The sequence below is a fragment of the Rhinoraja longicauda genome, chromosome 2 (assembly GCF_053455715.1).
Source record: "Rhinoraja longicauda isolate Sanriku21f chromosome 2, sRhiLon1.1, whole genome shotgun sequence".
Classification (NCBI taxonomy): domain Eukaryota; kingdom Metazoa; phylum Chordata; class Chondrichthyes; order Rajiformes; family Arhynchobatidae; genus Rhinoraja; species Rhinoraja longicauda.
Window position 1 is genome coordinate 91,837,390 of NC_135954.1, and position 24,846 is coordinate 91,862,235.

At 43.7% G+C, this 24,846-nt stretch overlaps 2 protein-coding genes across 3 annotated transcripts in view; one reads left to right on the plus strand and one right to left on the minus strand.

The window, feature by feature from the left end:
* The window catches only part of LOC144607298 (5-beta-cholestane-3-alpha,7-alpha-diol 12-alpha-hydroxylase-like), a 34,643-nt gene extending 17,121 nt beyond the window's left edge, over window positions 1-17,522 (minus strand). Inside the window, exons 1-2 of one of the 2 annotated variants that reach the window (XR_013549092.1) lie at window positions 17,371-17,522; window positions 14,556-14,649 (exon numbers count right to left, since the gene is read on the minus strand). The gene's annotated coding sequence lies outside the window, so the exon portion shown is untranslated. The remainder of the gene's footprint in view (window positions 1-14,555; window positions 14,650-17,370) is intronic. The other variant, XM_078424039.1, reaches the window with a different exon arrangement.
* Window positions 17,523-17,915: 393 nt separating this feature from the next.
* The window catches only part of gjc2 (gap junction protein gamma 2), an 86,077-nt gene continuing 79,146 nt past the window's right edge, over window positions 17,916-24,846 (plus strand). The window contains exon 1 of the mRNA XM_078424085.1: window positions 17,916-17,960. The gene's annotated coding sequence lies outside the window, so the exon portion shown is untranslated. The remainder of the gene's footprint in view (window positions 17,961-24,846) is intronic.

Below are 24,846 nucleotides of genomic sequence, written 5' to 3' on the forward strand. Positions count from 1 at the left end.
AAACTGCATTTGCCATGTAACCGCCCACTCACACAACCTGTCCAAGTCACCCTGCAACCTCATAGCATCATCCTCACAGTTCACACTGCTACCCAGCTTTGTGTCATCTACAAATTTGCTAATGTTACTTTTAATCCCTTCATCCGTCATTAATGTATATTGTAAATAGCTGGCGTCCCAGCACCGAGCCTTGCGGTACCCCACTAGTCACTGCCTGCAATTCTGAAAGGGACCCATTTATCCCCACTCTTTGCTTTCTGTCTGCCAACCAATTTTCTATCCATGTCAGTGCCCTACCCCCAATACCATGTGCTCTAATTTTGCCCACTAATCTCCTATGTGGGACCTTGTCGAAGGCTTTCTGAAAGTCAAGGTACACTGCATCCACCAGCTCTCCCCTGTCCATTTTCCTTGTTACATCCTCAAAAAGTTCCAGAAGATTAGTCAAGCATTATTTCTCCTTCGTAAATCCATGCTGACTCGGAACGATCCTGTTACTGCTATCCAAATGCTCTGCAATTTTGTCTTTTATCATTGACTCCAGCATCTTCCATCATAGTCTGATGTCAGACTAACTAGTCTACAATTTCTTGTTTTCTCTCTCCCTCCTTTCTTAAAAAGTGGGATAACATTAGCTACCATCCAATCCACAGGAACTGATCCTGAATCTATAGAACATTGGAAAATGATCACCAATGCATCCATGATTTCCAGAGCCACCTCCTTAAGTACCCTGGGATGCAGACCATCAGGCGCTGGGGATTTATCAGCCTTCAGTCCCATGTCTACCCAACACCATTTCCTGCCTAATGTGAATTTCCTTCAGTTCCTCCGCCACCCTAGGATCTCTGGCCACTAGATCATCTGGGAGATTGTTTTGTATCTTCCTTAGTGAAGACAGATCCAAAGTACCGGTTCAACTCGTCTGCCATTTCCTTGTTCCCCATAATAAATTCCCCTGCTTCTGTCTTCAAGGGACCTACATTTGCCTTAACTATTTTTTTCCTCTTCACATACCTAAAGAAGCTTTTACTATCCTCCTTTATATTATTGGCTATTACCTTCGTACCTCTTCTTTTCTCCCCGTATTGCCCTTTTAGTTATCTTCTGTTGTCGAATGATTTAGGGCACTGGCAAGACTACATCTGGAATACTATGTACAAGTCTGGTCTCCCTACGTTCTTACATACTTGTACTTAAGTATGATAGTGCCTAATGTACAGTAAGATTGTTACTGAACTGTAACACCTGGATACATGTGACAGTAAAGTATCATTGAAACAGCAAAGGGTCATCAGATTCAACACAGATGGCAGGTTTGTTGCATGCGGAGAGAATAAATAAACTAACTACTGTATTTAGAAAAGGGAATGATCATATTTCATTCTTGTGACATCGCGGAGTGGCACTGTTAATAAAACCGTTGACTCTCAGATCCAATGGCCTGTGTTCAATTCTGGCTTCTCACGATGTCTGGGTCAAGTTTGCATGTTTTCCCTTGTGACTCTGTGGGACTCCTCTGGGTGCTCCAGTTTCTTCTCACATCCTTTGTTATACATTATCCATCTGTGATATTAATTTATGTCTTTTTGTCTCCATCAGTATGGATTGACCTGTTGGGCATATCCTGCAGATCTCCATTTTGCAACCTTTACATTTGTTAGTTTTCATTCTCACTCTCTGACTATCCCATTAACTGGATGATCCCTATAACTTATCCCAACAGCAATCTGACCTCAGAAACATTCCCTTTGCCCTAGTCAATTTTTCTCTACCTCTGCAAAATAAAACTGCAGATGACACCTGTATTATGGGACGGGAGAATGGTTGGTGTTACTAGAAATTTAAGGTAACCTCTAACAACCTCTCTTCCCCTCCCCCCCTTTCTCCCACACACCACTTCTTTCTCCCCTCCTCTATTCTCTCCCCCCCCCTACTTTGTGTCTCACCTGGATTATTCATGCCTATTTCTCCCCCCCCCTTCCCCTTCCCCTTCCCTTTTTCACAATATGCAGCTCTTCAATCCTTTTGACTCACACCTTTTGCTTTTTCATCTCTGGCCTTTGTCCAGCCATCTGCCTATCAGCAACCCCTCCTCACCCATATGCACATATTATCTGCCATGCTTTGTCCTGCCCCTCTTCTTCTAGCATTCTCCACTATCCCTCCCAATCAGCCTGAATAAGGGTCCAGACCCAAAATATCACCTATCCAAGTTCTCCAGGGATGCTGCCTGACCATCTGTGTTACTCGAGCACGTTGTGTCCTCATCTGCACTGTTAAGTCCTGTACGAATTTCATACATTATCAGTGACTGTTTCCTGGTATCTCTATTTCCTTTCTCTACTGGTGAGTTGGAGTGATTGCAACCGTTTTGATGACCATGCACCAACATTTCACACATAATACGATACGATACTACTTTATTGTCAGATCAAGTCTAAAATTGATTGGGGATCAATCAAAGAGTGGGGATGAATGGGTCCCTTTCAGAATGGCAGGCAGTGACTAGTGGGGCTCGGTGCTGGGACCGCAGCTATTTATAATATACATCAATGACTTGGATGAAGGGATTAAAAGTACCATTAGCAAATTTGCAGATGATACAACGCTGGGTGGCAGTGTGAACTGTGAGGAAGATGCTATGAGGTTGCAGGGTGACTTGGACAGGTTGTGTGAGTGGGCGGATGCATGGCAGATGCAGTTTAATGTGGATAAGTGCACAAAAGAGTGCATCCAGTCTAACCTTATTAAATCTTGGTACCCTGCACCTCCGATTTGATGGTAATAATTCATATTCACTGTTCAGGACATGGTCGGGGTCAGAGACAATGTTGTTGTCCAACCTTAGCATGTTATTGTGGTAGGCTGATTCATAGAGTTTCTCAAGGGGTTGACCGACGATCTTTGAGCAGATTTTCATTTGGTGGAGCAGTTTTGACTTTAAAGTGGTGGACAAACACGTACCATGTAGTATTACAATACTGAAGAACACTCATAATCACAGAAGTAATGAACAAAAGAAGAATTTGTCTACTCGCCCCAAAGGACCTATGGCGGTGGAGAAAATAAATTCTTTATTTTGTCCCTTTGCAGACAGATTCAATGTGGTCTTTCTAGAATAGCAGATGGTCTATCATCACACCCAAGTATTTAAATGAACACACCTGCTTGATTTTTTCATTATGGATAACAATAGGAACTATATGAGAGTCAGATGGTGAACCAAATACTATTTCTTCTGTTTTCTTTGTATTAATCTCAAGAGCATTATTATCACTCCACTCGACCACTTCGTTAATGCAGCTCAGGGTTGTCTGATTTACTCAACAGAGATATTAAAGCTGTATCATCAGAATACTTTAGAATGCATTGATTTGGTTTATCTGTACGACAGTCGTCAGTGTAAAAAATAAAAAGCATAGCTGAACTCACACAACCCTGTGGAGCCCCAACATTGGTCATGATGGCAGATGAAAGTGTTTTGTTCACCTTTACGAGTTGGACTCTGTTAGTGAAGAAAGAGGCATACCAGTGAATCAAGTGTGGATTCAATTCCTGCTGGACCATTTTTGACACCAAAAAATCTGATTGTATTATGTTGAAAGCTGATGAAAAATCTAGAAAGAGGGCTCTTGCATAGGTGTTATTTTTGTCCAAATGTTTATAGATGATATGAATTAGAGAGGCAACAGCATCTTCTGTACCACAATCCTGCTTATACGCAAATTGGTAAGGGTCAAGTTTATGTTTTGTTGTACTGACAAGATATTGGAGCAGAATTCTTTCTAGAGATTTCATAATCACTGAGGTAAGGGCTATCGGTCTAAAATCCTTATGTTCTTTTGGACACATAATACCCACTCAACGCCCATTGATGCTGGATAATTGGGGCTTTATTAGTGCCTTGGTTATGAAAGAGCTCCAAAATCATCTGGTTGACAATTGACAACAGTTGAGATAAATGAGAACATGTAACAACTGACACCGATTGATGTACAATTTATTGTAAATGTTATAAATGGGTAAATTGAATAAACCTGTACATCTGAGAAGCAGAGGAAGGTACAAAGAAAGGAAGCAAATTCTCTAAATATTTATGCCTTCTCACCCACTATCCTCATCTTTGGATACCCTGTGCACAGGTGAGAGGGTAGGGCCAAAGATGTCCTGGTTGGGTTGCTCCTGGGCCTGGCCAAGCTGGCCATCCGCGAGGACCCCAAGCGGACGTGCGCTCTGCCCGAGCCAGCTGCCTGCCCCTTTTCCGGGGTTATGTACGCGCCCGGGTGGTGTTGGAGAGGGACTCTGCGCTGTCCACGGGTGCCCTGGGGGATTTCCAGGACAGTTTGGCACCGCGTGGGGTTGGATGCATCCTGGATAGGGATTGTAATATAATTGTATAATAGCTTCATTTGGTATATTTGTTTGTGTTGTATTCTGGTGGTGGGTTCTGTTTTGTTTTATTGCATTGTAAATATTATTTTTAAATAATTGAATACATTTTTTGATAATAAAAAATATATTATTTTTTTAAATGGTGGGTTTCCGATTCTGGGGCGGACGAGCCAGACTTGCTGTCAGGGTAAGGCCATGGCTTGCCGGGATCCTTCTGCCGTAGGGATTAGTTCATAAAATACACAATGGTGCTACTTCTCAAGGGTTGTTATAAAGTGGACAGAATACATATAGATTTGCTGACCTCAGGAAGTGTTCAATAACCACCCTTCAACTGTATCCCTTTGAAATCATTTCTCTCCTAAAAAAACAGTTCAGCATTGTTGCCAAATGTACCATAAATCATATTGACAGCAGCAGCCAATATACTTGAGGTTTGGAATAAAATCTGAATGTTTACATCAAATGCGTGAATTGTTTGAATCATTGACTATCTCCACATTTTAATAATTTTTCGTTTGTGTAAAATGTCAACAAAAGGAAGCCATTGTTCGGCGCTTACATCAGGAGGCAGAGCTTGTTCCCTCCAAGCCTAAGGGGGGGGAATCTGAAGAAGGGTCTCCACCCGAAAAGTCACCTATTCCTTTTCTCCAGTGATGCTGCCTGACCCACTGAGTTACTCCAGCATTTTGTGTCTATCTTTGGTAAACCAGCATCTGCAGTTCCTCCCGACGCAAGAGATAGAGGTTACTGGATATTGAGATTGTGAGATGGAGAAGGAAATTTAACATCTAAAATTATTTTTAAAATGGGATCACTTGTAAACTTCTGAGTAAATCACACGTGTTCACGTCTTTTCCACTACTCTTGTGCACCCATGATTACAATTATTGATATCTGTCTCTCATTGACTAAAAAAATCTTCTCTAAACCTCCCTGCCTCTCCAACTTGCCACCATTAAGATGTCCTTGTGAAACCTACTTCCTTGACCATAATTTTGGTCATATCTGACTAACCTATAAGTCTTGTGTCAATATTTTTTGTGTATGCTCCTGTGAAGCACTTTGAGATGTTTTACCCCAGTGAAAGTGCCATATAAATGCAAGTGTTTTTAGTTGTGGATAAGATACTGAATTAAAATGTTTTATGGCCCAGATGGAAGCTGGTTCATTCCCACACAGACCTACTGACCTTTTAGATTTCTCCACACCCTGCTGTTGTTTCTAGATGAATAGAGATTGCCCTAACACTAATCATATTTATTTGGCAGGTTGTCAAGAGATATAGGGTCGGCAGGTAAATGGTCTTGAGTTAGAGGTCAGCCATGAATGTCAGAAAAGATGAATAGCTTTTTCCTTTTCCTATATCCCTAAGGAACAAAGACCAAATAATTACACAATAAATGAAACTAACGGTGTCACTGATTGTGTGCTGTGGGATTTGCCTTGGCACAATGGGTGTTGTAAGTTACATCCTCTGTTCCATTCCCAAGGTTTGTCTTTGTTTTGGTTGGATTGAGGCCTATTGTCAGGATAATGCGAGGAAACTATATATTTCATCAGCCCTGGAAGTATATCCTGTCATTGATAACTTTCTTAACCCCCCCTCACCACCCCCTCACGTCTCATCCTACTTTCTCCACCACCTACTCCCTCACATATTTTTTTCTCTTCTTTCCTTAAGATGCTGAAAACTTTTGCCAACATTCATGACTGCTTTTGTGGAAGTGGGCTTATGACATGAAGTTGGGAACCGTATAAACAGAAGGATGATGATACCAGACTTCAAATTCATAGGTTCATACGTGATAGGAGCAGAATTAGGCTAATCGGCCCATCAAGTCTACTTCGCCATTCTATCATGCCTGATCTATCTTTCCCTCATAACCCCATTCTCTTGCCTTCTCCCCATTACCCCTAACACCCATACTAATCAAGAATCTATCTATCTATGTCTTAAAAATATCCATTGACTCGGCCTCCAAAGCCTTCTGTGGCAATGAATTCCACACATTCACCACCCTCTGACTAAAGAAATTCCTTCTCATCTCCTTCCTAAAGGAATTTCCTATAATGCTGAGGCTATGACCTCTGGTCCTAGACTCTCCCACTAGAGAAAACATCTTCTCCACATCCACTCTATCCAGGCTTTTCACTATTCGGTAATTTTCAATGAGGTCCCCCTCATCCTTCTAACCTCCAGTGAGTAGAGGCCCCGTACCATCAAACGCCCATCAAATGTTAACCAACTCATTCCTGGGATCATTCTCGTAAACCTCCTATGAACCCTCTCCAGTGCCAGCACATCCTTCCTCAGATATTAAGCCCAGAATTGCTCACAATACTCTAAAAGACTCAGACCACTGACATGGAAAGATATACAGAAAATCAAACATCTAACAGTACAGCACAGGAACAGGCCCTTCAGCCCACATTATGAATGAATGAATGAATGAATGAATGAATACATTTATTGGCCAAGTATGCATATACAAGGAATGTGCCTTGGTGCTCCACTCACAAATGACAACACAAACATACAGTTAACAATTAAGAATAAAGCATAACCACAGCAAAACAATAAGGATACAACATTACGGTCTAAACATGTGGGTGAAAATACACCAGAGCAAAAAAGAGACTACAGACTTTGGTTATTGAGTAGAACTATCACTTGTGGAAAAAAGCTGTTTTTATGTCTGACTGTGGCTGCTTTGACAGTCCGGAGTCGCCTGCCTGAGGTAAGTGCTTCGAAGAGTTTGTGGCCAGGGTGAGAGGGGTCAGAGATGATCTTGCCCGCTCGCTTCCTGGCCCTTGCAGTGTACAGTTCGTCAATGGGGGGAAGGTTGCAGCCAACAACCTTCTCAGCTGTGCAAACGATCCGTTGCAGCCTCCGGATGTCGTGCTTGGTGGCTGAGCCAAACCTGACCATGATGGAGAAGGTGAGGACGGACTCAATGATAGCAGTATAGAATTGGACCATCATTGCCTGGGCAGATTGTGTTTCTTCAGTTGCCGCAGGAAGTACATCCTCTGTTGGGCCTTTTTGACTGTGGAGTCGATGGTGGCCCCCCATTTAAGGTCCCTGGTGATGATGGTTCCAAGAAACTTAAATGACTCCACAGATGTGATTATGGTGTTGTTGATGGTGAGTGGGGGGATGGGAGGGGGATCTCTTTGAAAGTCTACAATTAGTTCCACTATCTTGAGAGCATTGAGCTCCAGGTTGTTGCGATGGCACCAGGACGCCAGCTGTGTCACTTCCCGTCTGTAGGCAGATTCCTCCCCCATCATGGATCAGTCCAATCAGAGTAGTGTCATCCGCAAACTTGAGGAGCTTGACAGAGGAGTCTGTGGAGGTCCAGTCGTTGGTATAGAGAGAGTAAAGGAGAGGGGAGAGTACGCAGCCTTGCAGTGCACCTATGCTGAGGGTCTGCGGATCCGAGATGTGCTTTCCCAGCCTCACATGCTGCTTCCTGTCCGTCAGGAAGTTGATGATCCACTGACAGAGAGGTTCAGGCACAGTCAGTTGGGACAGTTTGTAGTGTAGTAGCTCTGGCACAATGGTGTTAAAGTCCACAAACAGAATCCTGGCATAGGTCCCCTTGCGGTCAAGGTGCTGGAGGATGAAGTGCAGGCCTAGATTGACTGCGTCGTCCACCGGTCTATTGGCCCTATATGCAAACTGCAGGGGGTCGAGCGGGGGGTTTGTGATATTTTTCAGCTGGGCTAGCACAAGTCTTTCAAAGGTCTTCATGACTACAGAGGTAAGTGTGACAGGCCTGTAGTCATTAAGACCAGTGATCTTTGTCTTTTTGGGTACAGGGACAATAGTGGAGACCTTGATGCAGGCAGGGACAGTGCAGGTTTGCAGGGACTGGTTGAAAATGTCTGTGTAGATCGGTGCCAGTTGTTCGGCACAGAGCTTGAGGGTAGAGGGGGAAACATTGTCCGGTCCTCGAGATTTCCGGCTTTTCTGTTTTCTGAATAGCCTCTCCACTTCCGCAATTTCTATTGTTAAATTGGAGTGATTCTGTGAGGATGTGCAAATTGGTGATTGCATGGTAGGTGTGAATTGCAGCTTGGGGAGGAGTGGGTGGGGACGGATCCAGTCTTTGCAAACTGGAGTCAGTCTTTGAGTATGTGTGAAGTGGTGATTGGGGGTGGGGGTCCCAGGGTTATGTTTCTGTTTCTCGAACCTGCATTAAAACTCGTTCAGGTCGTTGGTCAGCTGACGATTGTCCAAGGAGCGTGGGGTTTTCCTCTTGTACCTGGTGATTTCTTGCAAGCCCTTCCAAACTGAAGAGGAGTCATTAGCTGAGAACTTGCTCCTCAGCTTCTCAGAGTACCTTTCCTTCGCAGCTCTGATTCCTTTTCTCAGCTTGTACTTGGCCTGCTGTAGAGATCTGTATCCCCGCTCCTGTAGGCCTCATCTTTTGACTGGCGGAGCTGTCTGAGTTCTGTTGTGAACCAGGGTTTGTTGTTGTTGAACCAGATCCGGGTCTTCGTGGGAATGCAACTGTCCTCGCAAAAGCTGACATAGGATGTCACAGTGTCTTGTGTACTCATCGAGGCTTGTGGTTGCTTCCCTGAACACATTCCAATCTGTACAGTCAAAGCAGGACTGTAGTTTTTCAATGCCCTCGCTTGTCCACCTTTTCGTTGTTCTGACCACAGGTTTAACAAATTTTAGTTTCTGCCTGTAGGTCGGAATAAGGTGAACTAAACAATGATTGGAGAGACCCAGAGCCGCCCGTGGAACAGAGCGATATGTGTTCTTGATTGAAGAGTAGCAGTGATCAAGTGTCCTCTCCCCTCTGGTGAGGCAGGTAACATGAAGTCTGTACTTTGGGAGCTCACGACTGAGGTCGGCCTTGTTAAAGTCCCCCAAAACAATGACCATGGAGTCCAGGAAGTCACTCTCTACCCTCAATACCTGGTCAGCGAGTTGCGTTTGCACTTCATGTTCGCAGGCTTGGGGGGGGGAGGGGGGGGATGATCTGAACCAAACATGATGCTAATATAAACTAATATTATCTGCCTGTACATGATACATATCCCTTCATTCCCTGCATATCCATGTGACTACCATAAAAGCCTCTTAAACGCCACTACCGTAACTGCCTCTATCACCACCCCGGATAGTACATTCCATGCACCCTCCACCCTCTGTGTAAAAATCCTGCCCCATACATTGCCTTTAAACTTTGCCCTCTCACTCTAAAGCTGTGCCATCTCACATAATACAGTGCATTCAGAAAGTATTCAGACCCCTTCACTTTTGCCACATTTTGTTACGTTATAGCCTTATTTTAAAATAGATTAAAAAAAAATTTTTTAATCATCAATCTACACACAATACCCCATAATAAAAAAGCGAAAACAGGTGGTTAGAAATTTTTGCAAAGTAATTAAAAAGAAATAACTGAAATATCACATTTACATAAGTATTCGGACCCTTTACTCAGTACTTTGTTGAGGCACCTTTGGCAGCGATTACAGCCTCAAGTCTTCTTGGGTATGACACTACAAGCTTGGCACAACTATATTTGGGTAATTTCTCCCATTCTTCCCTGCAGATCCGCTCAAGCTCTGTCAGGTTGGATGGGGAGCGACAGCTATTTTCAGGTCCCTCCAGAGATGTTCGATCGTGTTCAAGTCCGGGCTATGGCTGGGCCACTCAAGGACATTCACAGACTTGTAACAAAGCCACTCCTGCGTTGTCTTGGCTGTATGCTTAGTGCCGTTGTCCTGTTGAAAGATGAACCTCCGTCCCAGTCTGAGGTCCAGAACGCTCTGGAGCAGGTTTTCATCAAGGATCTCTCTGTACTTTGCTCCATTCATCTTTCCTCGATCCTGACTAGTCTCCCAGTTCCTGCCGCTGAAAAATATCCCCACAGCATGATGCTGTCATCCAATTGGCCAGGTGATGAGACGTGACACTTGGCATTCAGGACAAAGAGTTCAATCTTGGTTTCATCAGACCAGAAAATCTTGTTTCTCATGGTCTGAGAGTCCTTTAGGTAGGTGCCTTTTGGTAAACTCCAAGCGGTCTGTCATGTGCCTTTTACTGAGGAGTGGCTTCCGTCTGGCCACTCTACCATAAAGGCCTGATTGGTGGAGTGCAGCAGATATAGTTGTCCTTCTGGAAGGTTCTCCCATCTTCACAGAGGAACTCTGGAGCTCCGTCAGAGTGACCATCAGGTTTTGTTCACTTCCCTGACCAAGGCCCTTCTCCCCCGATTGCTCAATTTGGCCAGGCGGCCAGCTCTATGAAGAATCCTGGTGGTTCCAACGTTCTTCCATTTAAGAATGACAGAGGCCACTGTGCTCTTCGGGACCTGCAATGCTGCAGAAATTGTTTTATACCCTACCCCAGATCTGTGTCTCAACACAATCCTGTCTCGGAGGTCTACGGACAATTCCTTCGTCTTCATGGCTTGGTTTTAGCTCTGACATGTGCTGTCAACTGTGGGACCTTGTATAGACAGGTGTGTGCCTTTTCCACACTGTATGTCCAATCAATTTAATTTACCACTGGTGGACTCCAATTAAGTCGTAGAAACATCTCAAGGATAATCAATGGAAACAGGATGAACCTAAGCTCAATTTTGAGTGTCATAGCAAAGGGTCTGAATACTTATGTAAATGTGATATTTCAGTTATTTCCTTTTAATTACTTTACAAAAATTTCTAAACAACTTTTTATTGCTTTTTTATTATGGGGTGTGTAGATTGATGATTAAAAATGAATCTAATCCATTTTAAAATAAGGCTGTAATGTAATAAAACGCTGAAAAAGTGAAGGGGTCTGAATACTTTCTGAATACACTGTAGATGGAATTTCACTCAGAGAAATGTGAAGTACGATTTTGATCAGAAGAATGAGGAGGCAAATACAAATTGTGGAGTACAATTTAAAAAGAATGTCCGATAAGGATGTCATGAGAATAAACATACATGTAGCATATGCTGAATTATTGACATAGATAAAATCAGCATATGAATGGGTTCTTTCAGCTCACATCACCCTTGGTGACCATGAAGCCTGTCTACACTAATTCCATTTGCCTGCATTAGGCCAATATCTTCCATGCCCCTTGTATCTAAATGCCTTTTAAACAATGTTATTATATCTTCCTATATTACCTCCTCTGGCAGCTTGTTCCAGATAACCACTGCCCTCTGTGCAATCAATTGATCCCTCAGATCTCCTTTAAATTTCTTGCCTCTCACTTTATACCCGAGCCCTCGATTTCGAGACTCCACAGCTCTGAGAAAAAGACTGACAAATTACCCTATCTATGGCCCTCATAATTTTATAAACCTCTAAAGGGCACTCATCACCCTCCGATGTTTCAGTGAGAATAAACCAGCGGATCCAATCTCTCTTCAGCCCTCCATTCTGGATAACATCCTGGTGAATCTCCTCTGCACTCCCTCTGCTGCTCCAACATCCCTCCTGAGGTGCAGTGGCCAGAACAGTACACCATACTCCGGATGCAGGCTGAACAATGCTTTGTACAATGACCTATCAATTCTTATATGCAATATCTCGGCCTACGAAGGCAAGCATAACCAATGCGCTGTTCATTATCCTCTCCACCTGTGAAGTCACTTTTACAGAGCTATAGACCAAAGGTATCTTCCATGTGAGTATAGAATTTGGGAGGTCGTGTTAAAGTTGTACAAGATATTGATGAGGCCACATTTAGAGTACTGTGTTCAGTTTTGATCATCCCAGTTATAGGAAAGATGTTGTTAAGCTGGAAAGGGTACAGAAAAGATTTACGGGGATGTTGCCAAGCCTCGAGGGCCCGAGCTATGGGGAGAGGTTGAGCAGGCTAGGACTTTATTCCTTAGAGCGCAGGAGATTGAGGGGTGATCTTATAGAGGTGTATCAGATCATGAGTGGAATAGATAGGGTAAATGCACAGTCTTTCATCCAGAATAGGGGAATCGAGAACCAGGGGTGAAGGGGAAAGATTTCATAGGAACCTGAGGGCCAACTTTTTTACTAAACGGGTGGTGGGTGAATGGGATGAACTGCCGGAGGAGGTAGCTAAGGCAAGTACTATCACAACATTTTAAAAAACATTTAGACAGGTACATGGATCGGATAGACAGAAAATGCTGGAGTAACTTAGCGGGTCAGGCAGCATCTCTGGAAAAAAGGAATAGGTGATGTTTCAGGTCAATACCCTTGTTCAGACTGTGAATTGGGTGGGGGGGAATTAGAGGTATGGAAAGGTCCATAACAAATCAGAGCTGGCACCGGTGACCAAGGAAAAGTGGAGCCTGCAATGGTCCATTGTTGGCTGTGGAAGAGGTAATAACAAAGGGATGTATGGATGTGAATAGTGCAGCTGGCAGGACGACTAGGGTAGGGGAGGGGTGGAGACAGAGGAAATGCATGGGTTACTTGAATAGGTTTAGAGAAATATGGGCCAAACGCAGGCAGGAGGGACAAGTGTAGATGGGGCATTTTGGTCAGCGTGGGCACTTTGGGCCAAAGGGTGAGATCCCCCTCCCCCCCCCCCCCCCGATGCACGAGCTTGATCGCCCCGACAAGGAAGGCTCACCGCCGGCTACGGGAGTCAAGATCATCCCGTCAACGGAAGGTTAGAGCCCCTGACCACGGGAGGACAAAGAAGGGAGAGATTGAACTTTTTTTCACTTTCTATCACAGTGAGGAATGTGGAGGAGTCACTGTGGTGGATGTTCATGTTAAAATGTATTTTGTGTGTCCTGTTGCTTTTTATTGTTATGACTGTATGGCAAATGAAGTTCCTTGTATGTTGCAAAACATACTTGGCTAATAAAGTTTTATTGTGATTGTGATTGTGATATGACTCCACGACTTTTGAATATTAGTATCTCTAAAAGAATTGTAAAATGTGACCAAGTTCTCTTTGTATGTTGCTTCAAATGTGTCAATGTAGAACTGGAAGAATATCTGCTTGGTAGAATATGGTAGATACAAGGAACTTTAGTTGCTGGTTTATAAAAGAAGATACAAAGTGCTGGACTAACACAGCAGGTTAGGCAGCCTCTCTGAAAAACATGGATAGGTGAGATTTCGGATTGGACCTTTCTTCAGACTGAACAGTCTGAAGAAGGGTCTGACTGATCAGAGTGACCCTAGATTTGGTCGGGAACTCATCCTTAGCATAGGACAGGTCTGTTCAAGCATCTGACAACAGCAGGCAAGCATCAGCCATGCTCCAAGAACAAATTGAAAACAAGTTTATTGTGTGAAGCATCCCAAGAATCTCACAGCAGCGTGGGTATCCACTTAAAATATTTGCATTTGTGCAGGTATTTGGAATAGCTGTATAATTAGTCTTCTACACCCACTCTTCCTACTAAACCTTGCATTTTTTCTCTTTTTCAAGTACCTAGCCAGGTTCTACTTTGTAAATTGTGACTACTTTCATACATTGTATTCCAGATCAGATTAGCTCTGTGCATGAAAAAGCCTCTTCTCATTGCTCTGTGTTCTTTTCCTAATTTAGTACGAACTTCGCTGTTTTCCTTTTTTACAAGTCACACGACAAACTCAAACATAAAAATCAACTGAGAAAGCACAGATCAGGCATTCAGCCTTGGACCCTCCCAGTTTCAATGACTCAGTTCCATACCAGTAACGTGCTTCCTCTCAGTCATCCAGTCAAATTGAGATCTTCTTATCTAAAAATGTATGTACTGGAAGCGATTTTTTTAATTAATGCAAGAGAGGAGCAGAGACAATCCAAGGCTTTTGTTTACTCAGCATTGTACATCCCAACCATTCACAAAAGTGGCTCAGTATTAGGCTTGGAGCAAATTCACAGTCATGGGTCATATTTAATGAGTACAATGGAAGCCACTGACTCCTGAGTGCATAACATTAAAAAAATTGTATTAGGAGCAAACGTTTGCATACAAAAAAGCCAAACAAGGCTGGATTGAGCCCAACTATGCAGCTGAAAGGAATGAATAGTTTATAGTGGGAGCATGTTGACAGTCTCCAGTCAGTTTGATGTCTTCTGACCATTGTGCTGGAATGAAATCACATTTGTGCCTCCAAGTAACTGGAACCACCAAAGCTCCCTCTTTCCATCTTTATAACATACTTGACTTGCTGCTATCTCAGCTCATCAACTCTGAAACCCTCTTACCTTTGTTTATTTTACAGAAGTATTCCAATGAATTCCAGCTGGCTTCAAATCTTCTGTAACTTGGGGACTTCTACCCAAGTCTTAACTTGCTGATCTACAAAGGATCCCAAAAAGAGACACAAAGTGCTAGAATAACTCAATTAGTCAGGCAGCATCTCTGGAGAACATGGATAGATAACGTTTCGTGTCGGGGTCCTTCTTCAGGCTCGAAACATTACCTATACAAATTTTGTAAACCAGCATCTGCAGTTCCTTGTTTCCCCATAGGTTCCAAATTAATCAATGTTACAAGACATGTTTCCTCTGGGAGGATGGGATGGAGTTTAGTGTCGGTTGACCAGATTGATCCCTGGGATAGCAAGACTGTTTGTAAAGGATGTTTGCTCAATTAGGCTTATGCAATATTCACAAGCATTTAGAAAAATGAGAGGGGGATCTCAGAGAAACGCACATATTTCTAACAGGACTCAACAAATAAAGTGCAGGAAGGATGTTGCCAATGGCCACGAGTCCAAAAACAGGGATCACAATTTAAGAGCATAAAGGAGTCACTGTTGGACCTCAGTGTTTGCAAACAGAAAAAGACAGTCAACATTTGGGTTGAAACCCTTCTTCTGGACTGGAGAGGAGGAAAACTTCTTCAGAGGGCATACCTTGAACAAATGTCATGGTGGAAAAGTAAAAAGACAATCTAAGAACAAGGACACATCTTATAATTTATGACCGAATGAGAAAATAAGTGAGTTGTGAAGCTGTGGAACTTTCTACCACAGAAATCCATTGAATAAAAAATTAGTTATAAATTAATTCACTATTGGTGATCACATGTGAATTTTGGCAGGATACTACCTATTATTATAATGATGACTTCAATGACGTTAATGTCCAGTGATGTCATATTTGGAGGTACCATTATTAATGATAAAGATAATTAATCTTTGTCGGTGTTCCGATTTACTATTATAATTCTTAATGTAATTTTAAAAGAATTTAACCTGCTACAGTGCTTATAGTCGATAGGATTTTCGAAACGATCATAACCTATTCAGTTCTTAGATAATAATATGATTAAATTGACTCTCCATGTGTTAGCTGGAAGGCTCGGAGCCCAAAACAGTGCTTGTTATTAATGTTATATATTGTTGGCAAAATGCCAGTGTATGCTTAAACATGTTGTGGCACACAAACAGAGTCCAAGGGAAAGGGAAAAGGATAGGAATACTGGGGACAGTGAGGCAGAGTGGAAAAGGGCTGATTGTACGTGTAGGTGGTCGGTGAGGCAGAATGGTATTCTCAGGGGACAAGGCTGAAAGGAGCAGAAATGAAAGCTCAGTACATATGCATATGGAGACACAGAAATGAAAAACTGAGCAGCAGTATTTGGGAAGGGGAAGTGAGAGGATCGTACAGTGAGATTGGGCTGGCAAGAGGATAGAGCCAGGAGATGGCAGAGGCAGAGGGGTGGGATGTCAGAGACAAGAGTTGAGCAGGGAATATGGAGAAGGACTAAAGATGGGAAGTGGAAGCAGAACATTGGAGGACAGAATAATGAGAATGACAGCAGAGTAATGAGAAACATAGGAGATTGGGAAAGGTCTGAAGAAAACTCTTGCTGAGCGGGATAGGAAAGAGATCTGGAACTGGCAAGATGTGGGAGAGGGTGTGGCAGGATTAAGTAGAGGAGGGATACATGGTTAGGTGGGAGAGAAGGGACAGAAGGAGCTGGTGGAGGCAGGTGCATCTGGGGAGGCAGGACATGGGTTCAGGTAGATATCATGAGGTACAACACATGAATGGTTAATCTGCAATGAGAATGGCAGAAGAAACACAGGGATGAGTTGGGGTGGGGGGACTGCGGGGTTGTGAGGAGGTGATCTGTTGAAAGGTGAAGGGACAGGATTCGAAGGGTTGAAAGGAGCAGCAGAAGTGGCAAAGATTAGAAAAGGGCATCAAATCTGGAGGTTTATGAAGGTAGGCAAAGGGTAGCGGGCCTGAGGGATGGATGGGCTCGGATAGGACAAGGCAATTGATAAGAGGCAGCAGATAAGACCGGGTGCAGGTGGCATAGAAGCAGGGGTGGGGCGGGGCAGGTGAGGTGGAGTGGAGGCAGCAGGTTAAGTAAGTAGGAAGGAACTGCAGATGCTGGTTTAAATCGAAGGTAGACACAAAATGCTGGTGTAACTCAGTGGGACAGGCAGCATCTCTGGAGAGAAGGAATGGGTGACGTTTCGGGTCGCAACCCTTCTTCAGACAGGTTGAGTGAGTGGCAGGTTAAGCGGGCTGGGCAGGTTGAGTGGAGGAGCGGCTTAAGAATGGGTGCAAGTTAAGAGGACAGGGCAGGGTTAAGTGGAGGGGCAGTTTAAGTGGGCAGGGCAGTAAAGTGGATTGGACAGGTTGAATGGAGGGGCTGGTTGAGTGGGCAGGGCAGGTTGTGTAGATGGGGCAATTTGAGTGGGGCCAGTAAAGTGGGCTAGGCAGATGGAGTGGCGGGGTAGGTTGAAAGAAAGATTGCAGGTTAAGAGGGTAGGGCAGGGTTAGGTGGAAGGGTGGATTAAGTGGGCAGGGCAGTAAAGCGGGTTGGGCAGGTTGAGTGGGGGCAGTAAAGTGGGCTGGGCAGTTGAGCTGTGGGCAGATTGAGAAGGGTGCAGGTTAAGAGGTTGGGCAGGGTTAAGTGGAGAGGTAGATTGTGGATCAGGCAGGATGTGATGGGGCAGGTTGTGGGCGAGGCAGATGGGGGTCCCGTCACGGGAGCGCCCTCGTCCCCTTACCTCCCTGACCTGGCGCGGGTGGCACCTTGCCGTCCCCGACATCTTACCTCCCTGGTGAGGGCAGCTGGGCGCATCCCCAACACCTTGCCTCCCCGGCGCGTCCACGATACCTCGCCGTCCCCGACACCTTACATCCCTGTGTGAAGGCAGTTGGGCGCGCTCTGACTCCCCTGGCGGAGCGAGCTTTGAGCTCGAGCGCCAAACGGACGCCAGTTCGACGATAAAATGGCAGAAGAAGCGCAGCGAGCGAACGCTCGGCCGGTGGGGGTTCGTCCGCCCGCCAACATTTTGGCGGCATTTCTGTCATAAAACTGCCGGGAACGGATTTTAGGGGCTTTGCCTTTATTTATTTATTTTTTGGCTCCCATTGAAATTTAAGTGGAAAAGTTTACGTTTGCAGAGGTTGAAGTGATTTTAATTTTGTCGAGTGGTGGTGGTGGTGGGTGGGAGGGGAAAAGGTGAAGTGGAAAGTGACAGTGGGCAGACTAATGGATGTGGTGGAGTCGCTGGACGAAGACGGTGCAGATGTCGAAAGAGAGCAATTACTGAAGATCCAGAGAGGGAAGAAAGAAAGTGAGTGAAGTGCCAACAATGGAAAGAGGATGATCGCGAATTCATGGAAAAATTGGTTCTGTGGGTAGGTGTTAAGCGAACAGTTGAGGCGATGACTGGATGCCAGCACGTTTTTAGTTGGGCGCCTATTTCACCTGGTAATGGATCAGTAATGACAAGGACGCAGTCATTTAAAATAAACGGTGGGCGGTTAGTTTTTTTAACTAAATCTATTTTCATGGCGAAATTAATATTAATACATGTAAACCCTGGAGCTGAGACTTTTGCTGGGTCATTTCAGAGGCCAGTCATTAATAAGCCATGACCCATGTGGCGCGTCTGACCTAGGGAAAGAAATGGGAGGGTTTTTGCCAATGTCAGGATTTTTGTGACACTTGGGTGTTTAGAGGTCATCATTAATGACACTTTTATTTCCAGATTTATGTAAGTATCTGAATTAAGTTTCCCTAGCTGCTAACTGGTAACTTCCAGTCGTAGACAAGTCCAGAAATTTTACCATTCTGCCACTGTACTTATAAAACTATGGTGTATTTTCTGAATAACATGAAACTATTTCATTATTAACAGCTGCTGAAAATATTGGATGCCCCTCCCCAGCTCTAAATTTTGTTAAAACAATGTTAACTTGAAAAAAGTGGCTTTGCACCTGAAAAGTATGGATTAATACATCAAGACACTTGGTCTGAATTGTTTGCACAGAAAAATCATCAAGCAGCAAAGTGCACTTTGGAGTAAATTCTCTATCCCCTTGAGAGACTGAGAAGTTCATGATAAAATAGGCCGAAGTCAGCATAGCTTTGTGAAGGGAAGATCTTGCCTGCTGATTCTACTGGTGTTCTTTGAGGAAGTTAATAGCAGGACAGACAGAGGGGAGGCTGAAGATGTTGTTTACCTAGATTTTCAGAAGGCCTTCAATAAAGTGCCGCACATCAGGCTGCTAGGGAAGATGAGAGCCCATGGTATTAAAGGGAAGATACTAGCATGGATAGCGGGTTGGCTGGATGGCAGAAGGTAAAGAGATGCAGTGTAGAGGAAGTAAGGACTCTGCAGAAGGACTTGGACAGGTTTGGAGAGTGGGCGGAGAAGAGGCAGATGAAATTCGGTATAGCAAAGTGCGGAGTCATGCATTTTGAATAAGAATAAAGGCATAGATTATTTTCTAAATGGAGAGAGAATCCAGAAATTGGAGGTGCAAAGGGACTTGGGAGTGCTGGCGCAGGACTCTAGTAAGGAAGGCAAATTCAATGCGAGCATTTAAAACAAGAGGACTGCAATCCAAAAACACAGATGTATGCTCTATTATGCGCTGGTCAGGCCATATTTGGAGTACTGTGAGCAAATTTGGGTCCCATATCTGAGAAAGGATGTGCTGGCTCTGGAGAGGGTCCAGAGGAGGTTTACAAGAATGATTCCAGGAATGAGTGGGTTAGCATATGATGAGCATTTGACAGCACTGGGCCTTTACTCGCTGGAGTTTAGATGGTTGACGGGGGGGATCTCATTGAAACTTAGAGAATAATGAAAGGCATAGAGTGGATGTGGAAAAGATGTTTCCATTGATGGGAGAGTCTAGGACCAGAGGTTATAGCCTTACAATTAAAAGGAGCTCTTTTAGAAAGGAGGTGAGGAGGAACTTCTTTAGTCAGAGGGTAGTTAATCTGTGGAACTCATTGCTACAAAGGGCTGTGGAGGCCAAGCCAGTGGATATTTTTAAGGCAGAGATAGATAAATTCTTGATTTGAACGGGTGTCAAGGGCTATAGGAGCGGCACGGTGGCGCAGCGGTAGAGTTGCTGCCTTACAGCGAATGCAGCACCGGAGACTCGGGTTCGATCCTGACTACGGGTTCTGTACTGTACGGAGTTTGTACGTTCTCCCCGCGACCTGCGTGGGTTTTCTCCGAGATCTTCGGTTTCTTCCCACACTCCAAAGGCGTACAGGTTTGTAGGTTAATTGGCTGGGCAAATGTAAAAAAATTGCCCCTAGTGGGTGTAGGATAGTGTTAATGTGCGGGGATCGCTGGGCGGCGCGGACCCGGTGGGCCGAAGGGCCTGTTTCTGCGCTGTATCTCTAAATCTAAAAAGGCAGGAAAATGGGATTAGGAGGCAGAGATCAGCCATGATTGAATGGCAGAGTAGACTCAACGGGCCGAATGGCCTAATTCTACTCCTATAACTTGTGAAAACACAGCAGGAACTGGAACTGGGTGAGAGTTAGAGTGAAAGGTTAGAAGGGGTTTTGGATTCCAAGAGTTGGTTTGTTATCTTTGACATTAGAAAGGAAGGAAAAAATGTTGTCTTGCACTGAATGTTGTGAATCCGTACACTGCAACAGGCCTGAGACTCAGTTCTAATTAAGGGTCTTGGATCTAAAACATTTTCTCTTTCCACAAATGCTGTCTGATTTACTGATTTTTCATTTGGTGTTTCCTATTACTATTGGGCTACAGAAAGCTTTTGATATTTCAACATGAGATTTAATAAGAGGAGCTCCTTTACTTTAGCTACTTTAGATGAAAAGTCACTGCTTTGAAACTCTGAAAGATAAGACAGACAATGTGGCAAGTTTTTCAATTGCCCTCCATGCACCAGAAATCCTTTTATCATTTGACAACCACATACATTTCCCAAGAAATGTTACTGTACAATGAGGTGTGGAGACCACATATAAATATCCTGGCAGGTAATAGTCAATTTGTAGGGATTAGGATTAAATTATGGTCCTTTTTAGGTTCATAAACATACCTGTTAAACTGTTTATCTTTTGAATAGCTGTTAGTTTTTAATTGTTACTAGACCAGTGGACCCATTGGGTCACAAGCATGTTCTGCCAGAAGTTCCTCTTGATATTGCCTAACATCGCAGAAATCAGTTTTAACCACTGATTTATCTCAAATGATTCTGAAAAATGGCGGAAAGCCTTGGTTATAGCAATGGTTATTGGAGCAGAGCACATCCATCTTCAACTGAAGATGTGCCCTCCAAAATTGCCCTGGCTCTGGACAAACTGTGTATGCTTATCATGCTGGCATCTACCTAGTAATGTGGGAAATTGTCCGTGTGTGCCCTGTTCATAGAAAGCATGGCAAACCCAATTAGCTAATTACTCATCAATTCACAGCAAAATGATGTAAGGCATCAACAACAGGCTATCAAAAACACCTGCCAGTAATCCCCTTACTGATGCCCAGTTTAGGTTTCACCACCACCCTCTTGCTCCTGGGATCATCATGTTCTTGTTCTGAAAGCTGAATTTTGGAGCTAACCGGATGTAGCATCAAGAGGACCTGGTAAGACTAAAATTGATGGATGTATCTAGTTGTTATGACATTGAAGGAGACTACTCAGTCCATTATGTCATACCAGTCTGCGACAATGTCATTCCATTCCCTATCTCATTTCCCTTACTCCTGCATCCTACCCTTTTCACATGCCTGTTTTCTCCTACCAACCACCGACACCAAGGGTAATTTATGGGAGCCAATTAGCAAAGTGGCATGTCATTGATGTGGGAGACAACTCAAGGGAGAATGTGAAACTCCACATATAGTACCCAAGTTCAGGATGGAACTGGGTTCATTCAGCTATAATGTAGCAGCCCTAACCAATGTCCACATTGCTGGAAATTTAAAATAATAGGGAAATAACTCCAATAACTGGAGTAATACGTTGTACAGAGATAACGGATGTAGTTGTTGGTCAGTCAACCCAGCTTCTGGACATCACTACAGGAGTTCCTCAAGGCAGTGTCCTGCAATCAACCATTTTTTGGTGCTTCATCAATGAGCCTCCTTATACAAGGTCAAAAGTGAAATTTATTGATGATTGAACTAGATTCAATACCATTCACAACTCTCAAGCTAACAGAGGAGACCATGCATGCATAAAACAAGACCAAGGTACTCGGACAATTGGATGATTATGGCAAGTAACATTCAGGCCACAAAAGTGCCAGATGATCTGCAACAGGAGAGACTAACCATCTAATTTTGATATTCAATGACACTTCCATCACTGAGTTCCCAACCTTCTGCATCATTGGGGTCACCATTGACCAGAAATTCAGCTGGACCAACCACATCAGTACCATAACTACAAAAACCGGTTAGATACTGAGACTCCTGAAGTGAGTGACCCAAATACCTCAAAGCATTTTAATCATTTGCAACATAGAAGTTATGTGCGTGATAGAATACCTTCCTGGAATAATGCAATTTCAACAAAAGGCTGACAGCATTTGGGCAAAAAAGTTTGCTTGATTGGCATTTAAGTACTCATTCCAGATGCCTCTGTCTTCAAGGTGATGTTGATAAGTAAGCAACTATGGTTGATGCAGCTTCAGGTGGAAAAATTCGATTGTATCGGGACTATTGTAAGGAGAGATTGGGAAAAGTAGGGTTCCATTCACAGGAGTTCAGTAGACTGACAGGAGATCTCATTTGAACGTGGAAAACTGGATGTGGTGAGGAGATTTCCCCTGGAAAAAAGGATATAATCACAGTACATAGGGTACATAGAGTCAAAGAATAATACAGCAGGGAAATGGGTCCTTTTGCCCATCTTGTCCCATGCCAACCAAAAGCCCATCAAAGCTAGCCATTTTTGCCCATGTTGAGGTGTGGAGGGCCGTTATCTTTCTACACCTTTCCTATCCAGGTACCTGTCCAAATGTATCTTAAATTGTTATTGTATCTGCCTCAGCCACTCTTTGGGGCAGTTCGTATCATGTATGCACCATTCTATGTGAAGAAGTTGCTCATGGGGTCCCTCTTTCCCTTAGCTTAAACCTATACTCTCATTTTTTGTTCCTATTCCCTTGGAAAAAGACTGTAATCACCTTATCTATGCCCCCCATGATTCTGTACACATCTATATGATCATCGTTCAATCTCCTACACATCGAGGAATAAAATCGTCGCACAATCTCTCCCTACCAGGCCCACGAGTCCCAGTAACATTTTTGTAGATCGTATTTGCACTCTTTTCAGCTTAATGACATCTATATACTAAAACTTTTGTTCGTTTGTTTGTTTATTTGTTCCTGAACTACAGCCAAAGTGGTACATGATAGCACGACAATTTTAGGCCCACCTTACTCACTGTCGTCCCTTTGGTCTTAATGAAAGAAGTATCATTGAAATTGGTTATATTTTTAAAGGGAGGGAGGGGGAGGAGGGGGGGATAAGGAGGATGGAGTGGGGGAGGAGGGGTGGAGGGAGAGTGGTGAAGGGAGGGGTGGAGGGGGGGAGAGATGGGGAGAGGAAGGGGGGAGTGGGAGAGGAGAGGGTGCTGCACCAATGAAGGAAAGGTTTGGGCCCAACGGGTCCACTTGGTCTAGTATTTCCTAAAACTGGGTAATCAAAACTGTAAACAATACTCCAACGTCTTGTACAACTGCAACATAAAACCTCAACTACTGTACTTAATGCCCTGACTAATGAAGGCCAATGTGCCATATGCTTTCTTCACCATCCTGCCTATCTATGACTTTCTGGGAACTATTTACTTGTACTCCTAGATACCTCTGTGTACTTCAGTCCCGGGGCCCTATCATTTACTATGAAAATCCTACCCTGGTTTGACCTCCCAAAATGCAATATCTTGCATTTATTTGAATTGAACGCCAATTGCCATTTTTCAGTCCACTTGCGTAAATGATTAAGATCCTGCTGATATTTTTTACACCCTTCTTCATTGTCCATGATACCTCCTATTTTAGTGTCATCTGAAAACTTATTAACCATGCCATCATGTACATTCTCATCGAATCATTTAAAATAAATGACCAATACTGGATCCATTTGGCACAACACCAGGCCTCCAGTAAAAAAAACAGCCTTCGACCATTATCCCTTGCTTATCATCAAGCTAATTATATATCCTTAGATCCTATGTGATCTAACCTTTCAGTCTAGCTTACCATGCAGGATCTTAGTCAAAGACCTTGCTAAAGTCCATTTTGACAATGTCCACTGCTCTGCTCTCATCAATCCCGTAGGTTACCTCTTCCAAAATGTGTAACAGATTTCTGAAACACAATTTCCCATACACAAATCTGCTTTCCTTAATCAGTCCTTGTCTACCCAAATGGTGATAGGTCCTGTCCGTCAGAAACCCCTCCAGTTATTTACCTACCAGCCTGTAGTTCCCTGGCATCCTCTTGCTGCCTTTCTGAAATAACATGTATTAGCTACCCCACAGTCTTCCAGAACTCCACCTGTGGCTTAAGCAAACATATTTGCAAATACCTCCGCAAATTCATCCCCAGCTGCCCACATGTTCTGAGGATGCAGGCCTTGCAGATATATCCACCTTGGTGCACTTCTTTGCTAATTCGTATTTCGCCCAAGATATCAAAACTTCTTTGCCTCAATTCGATAGCTTCCGTGAAGCTTAGCTTACTATATGGTCTAATGATGACAATCAGCATGGCTTTGTCTGGAGCAGATCATGTCTTACAAACCTAATTAAAATTTTTGAGGAGGTGACAAAGGTGATTGTTAAGGGTAGGACATTAGATGTTGTTTACATGGAATTTAGAAAGACATTTGAGGAGGATATCATGATAGGCTGAATCAGAATAATTGAGATGCATGGAATCCACAGTTACGTGGTATTTTGGATTCATGACGCATACTCAGAAAACGGTAGTTGTAAAAGGTGTTATTCTGGCTGAAGGTCTAATCGGTGTTATGCAGGGATCAGTGCTTAGACCTCTGCTGTTATGTGATATATATATATATAAATGACAGGGAAGAAAATGTAAATTGTTTGTTTGTTTGAAGATACAGCGTGGAAAAAGGCCCTTTGGCCCACCGAGCCCACGCTGACCAACGATCACGCATAAGCTAACCTACATCCTAGGGAAACATTACAGACGCCAATGAATCTACAAACCCGCATGTCTTTGGAATGTGGGAGGAAACCAGAGCACGCAGTCACCGGGAGAATA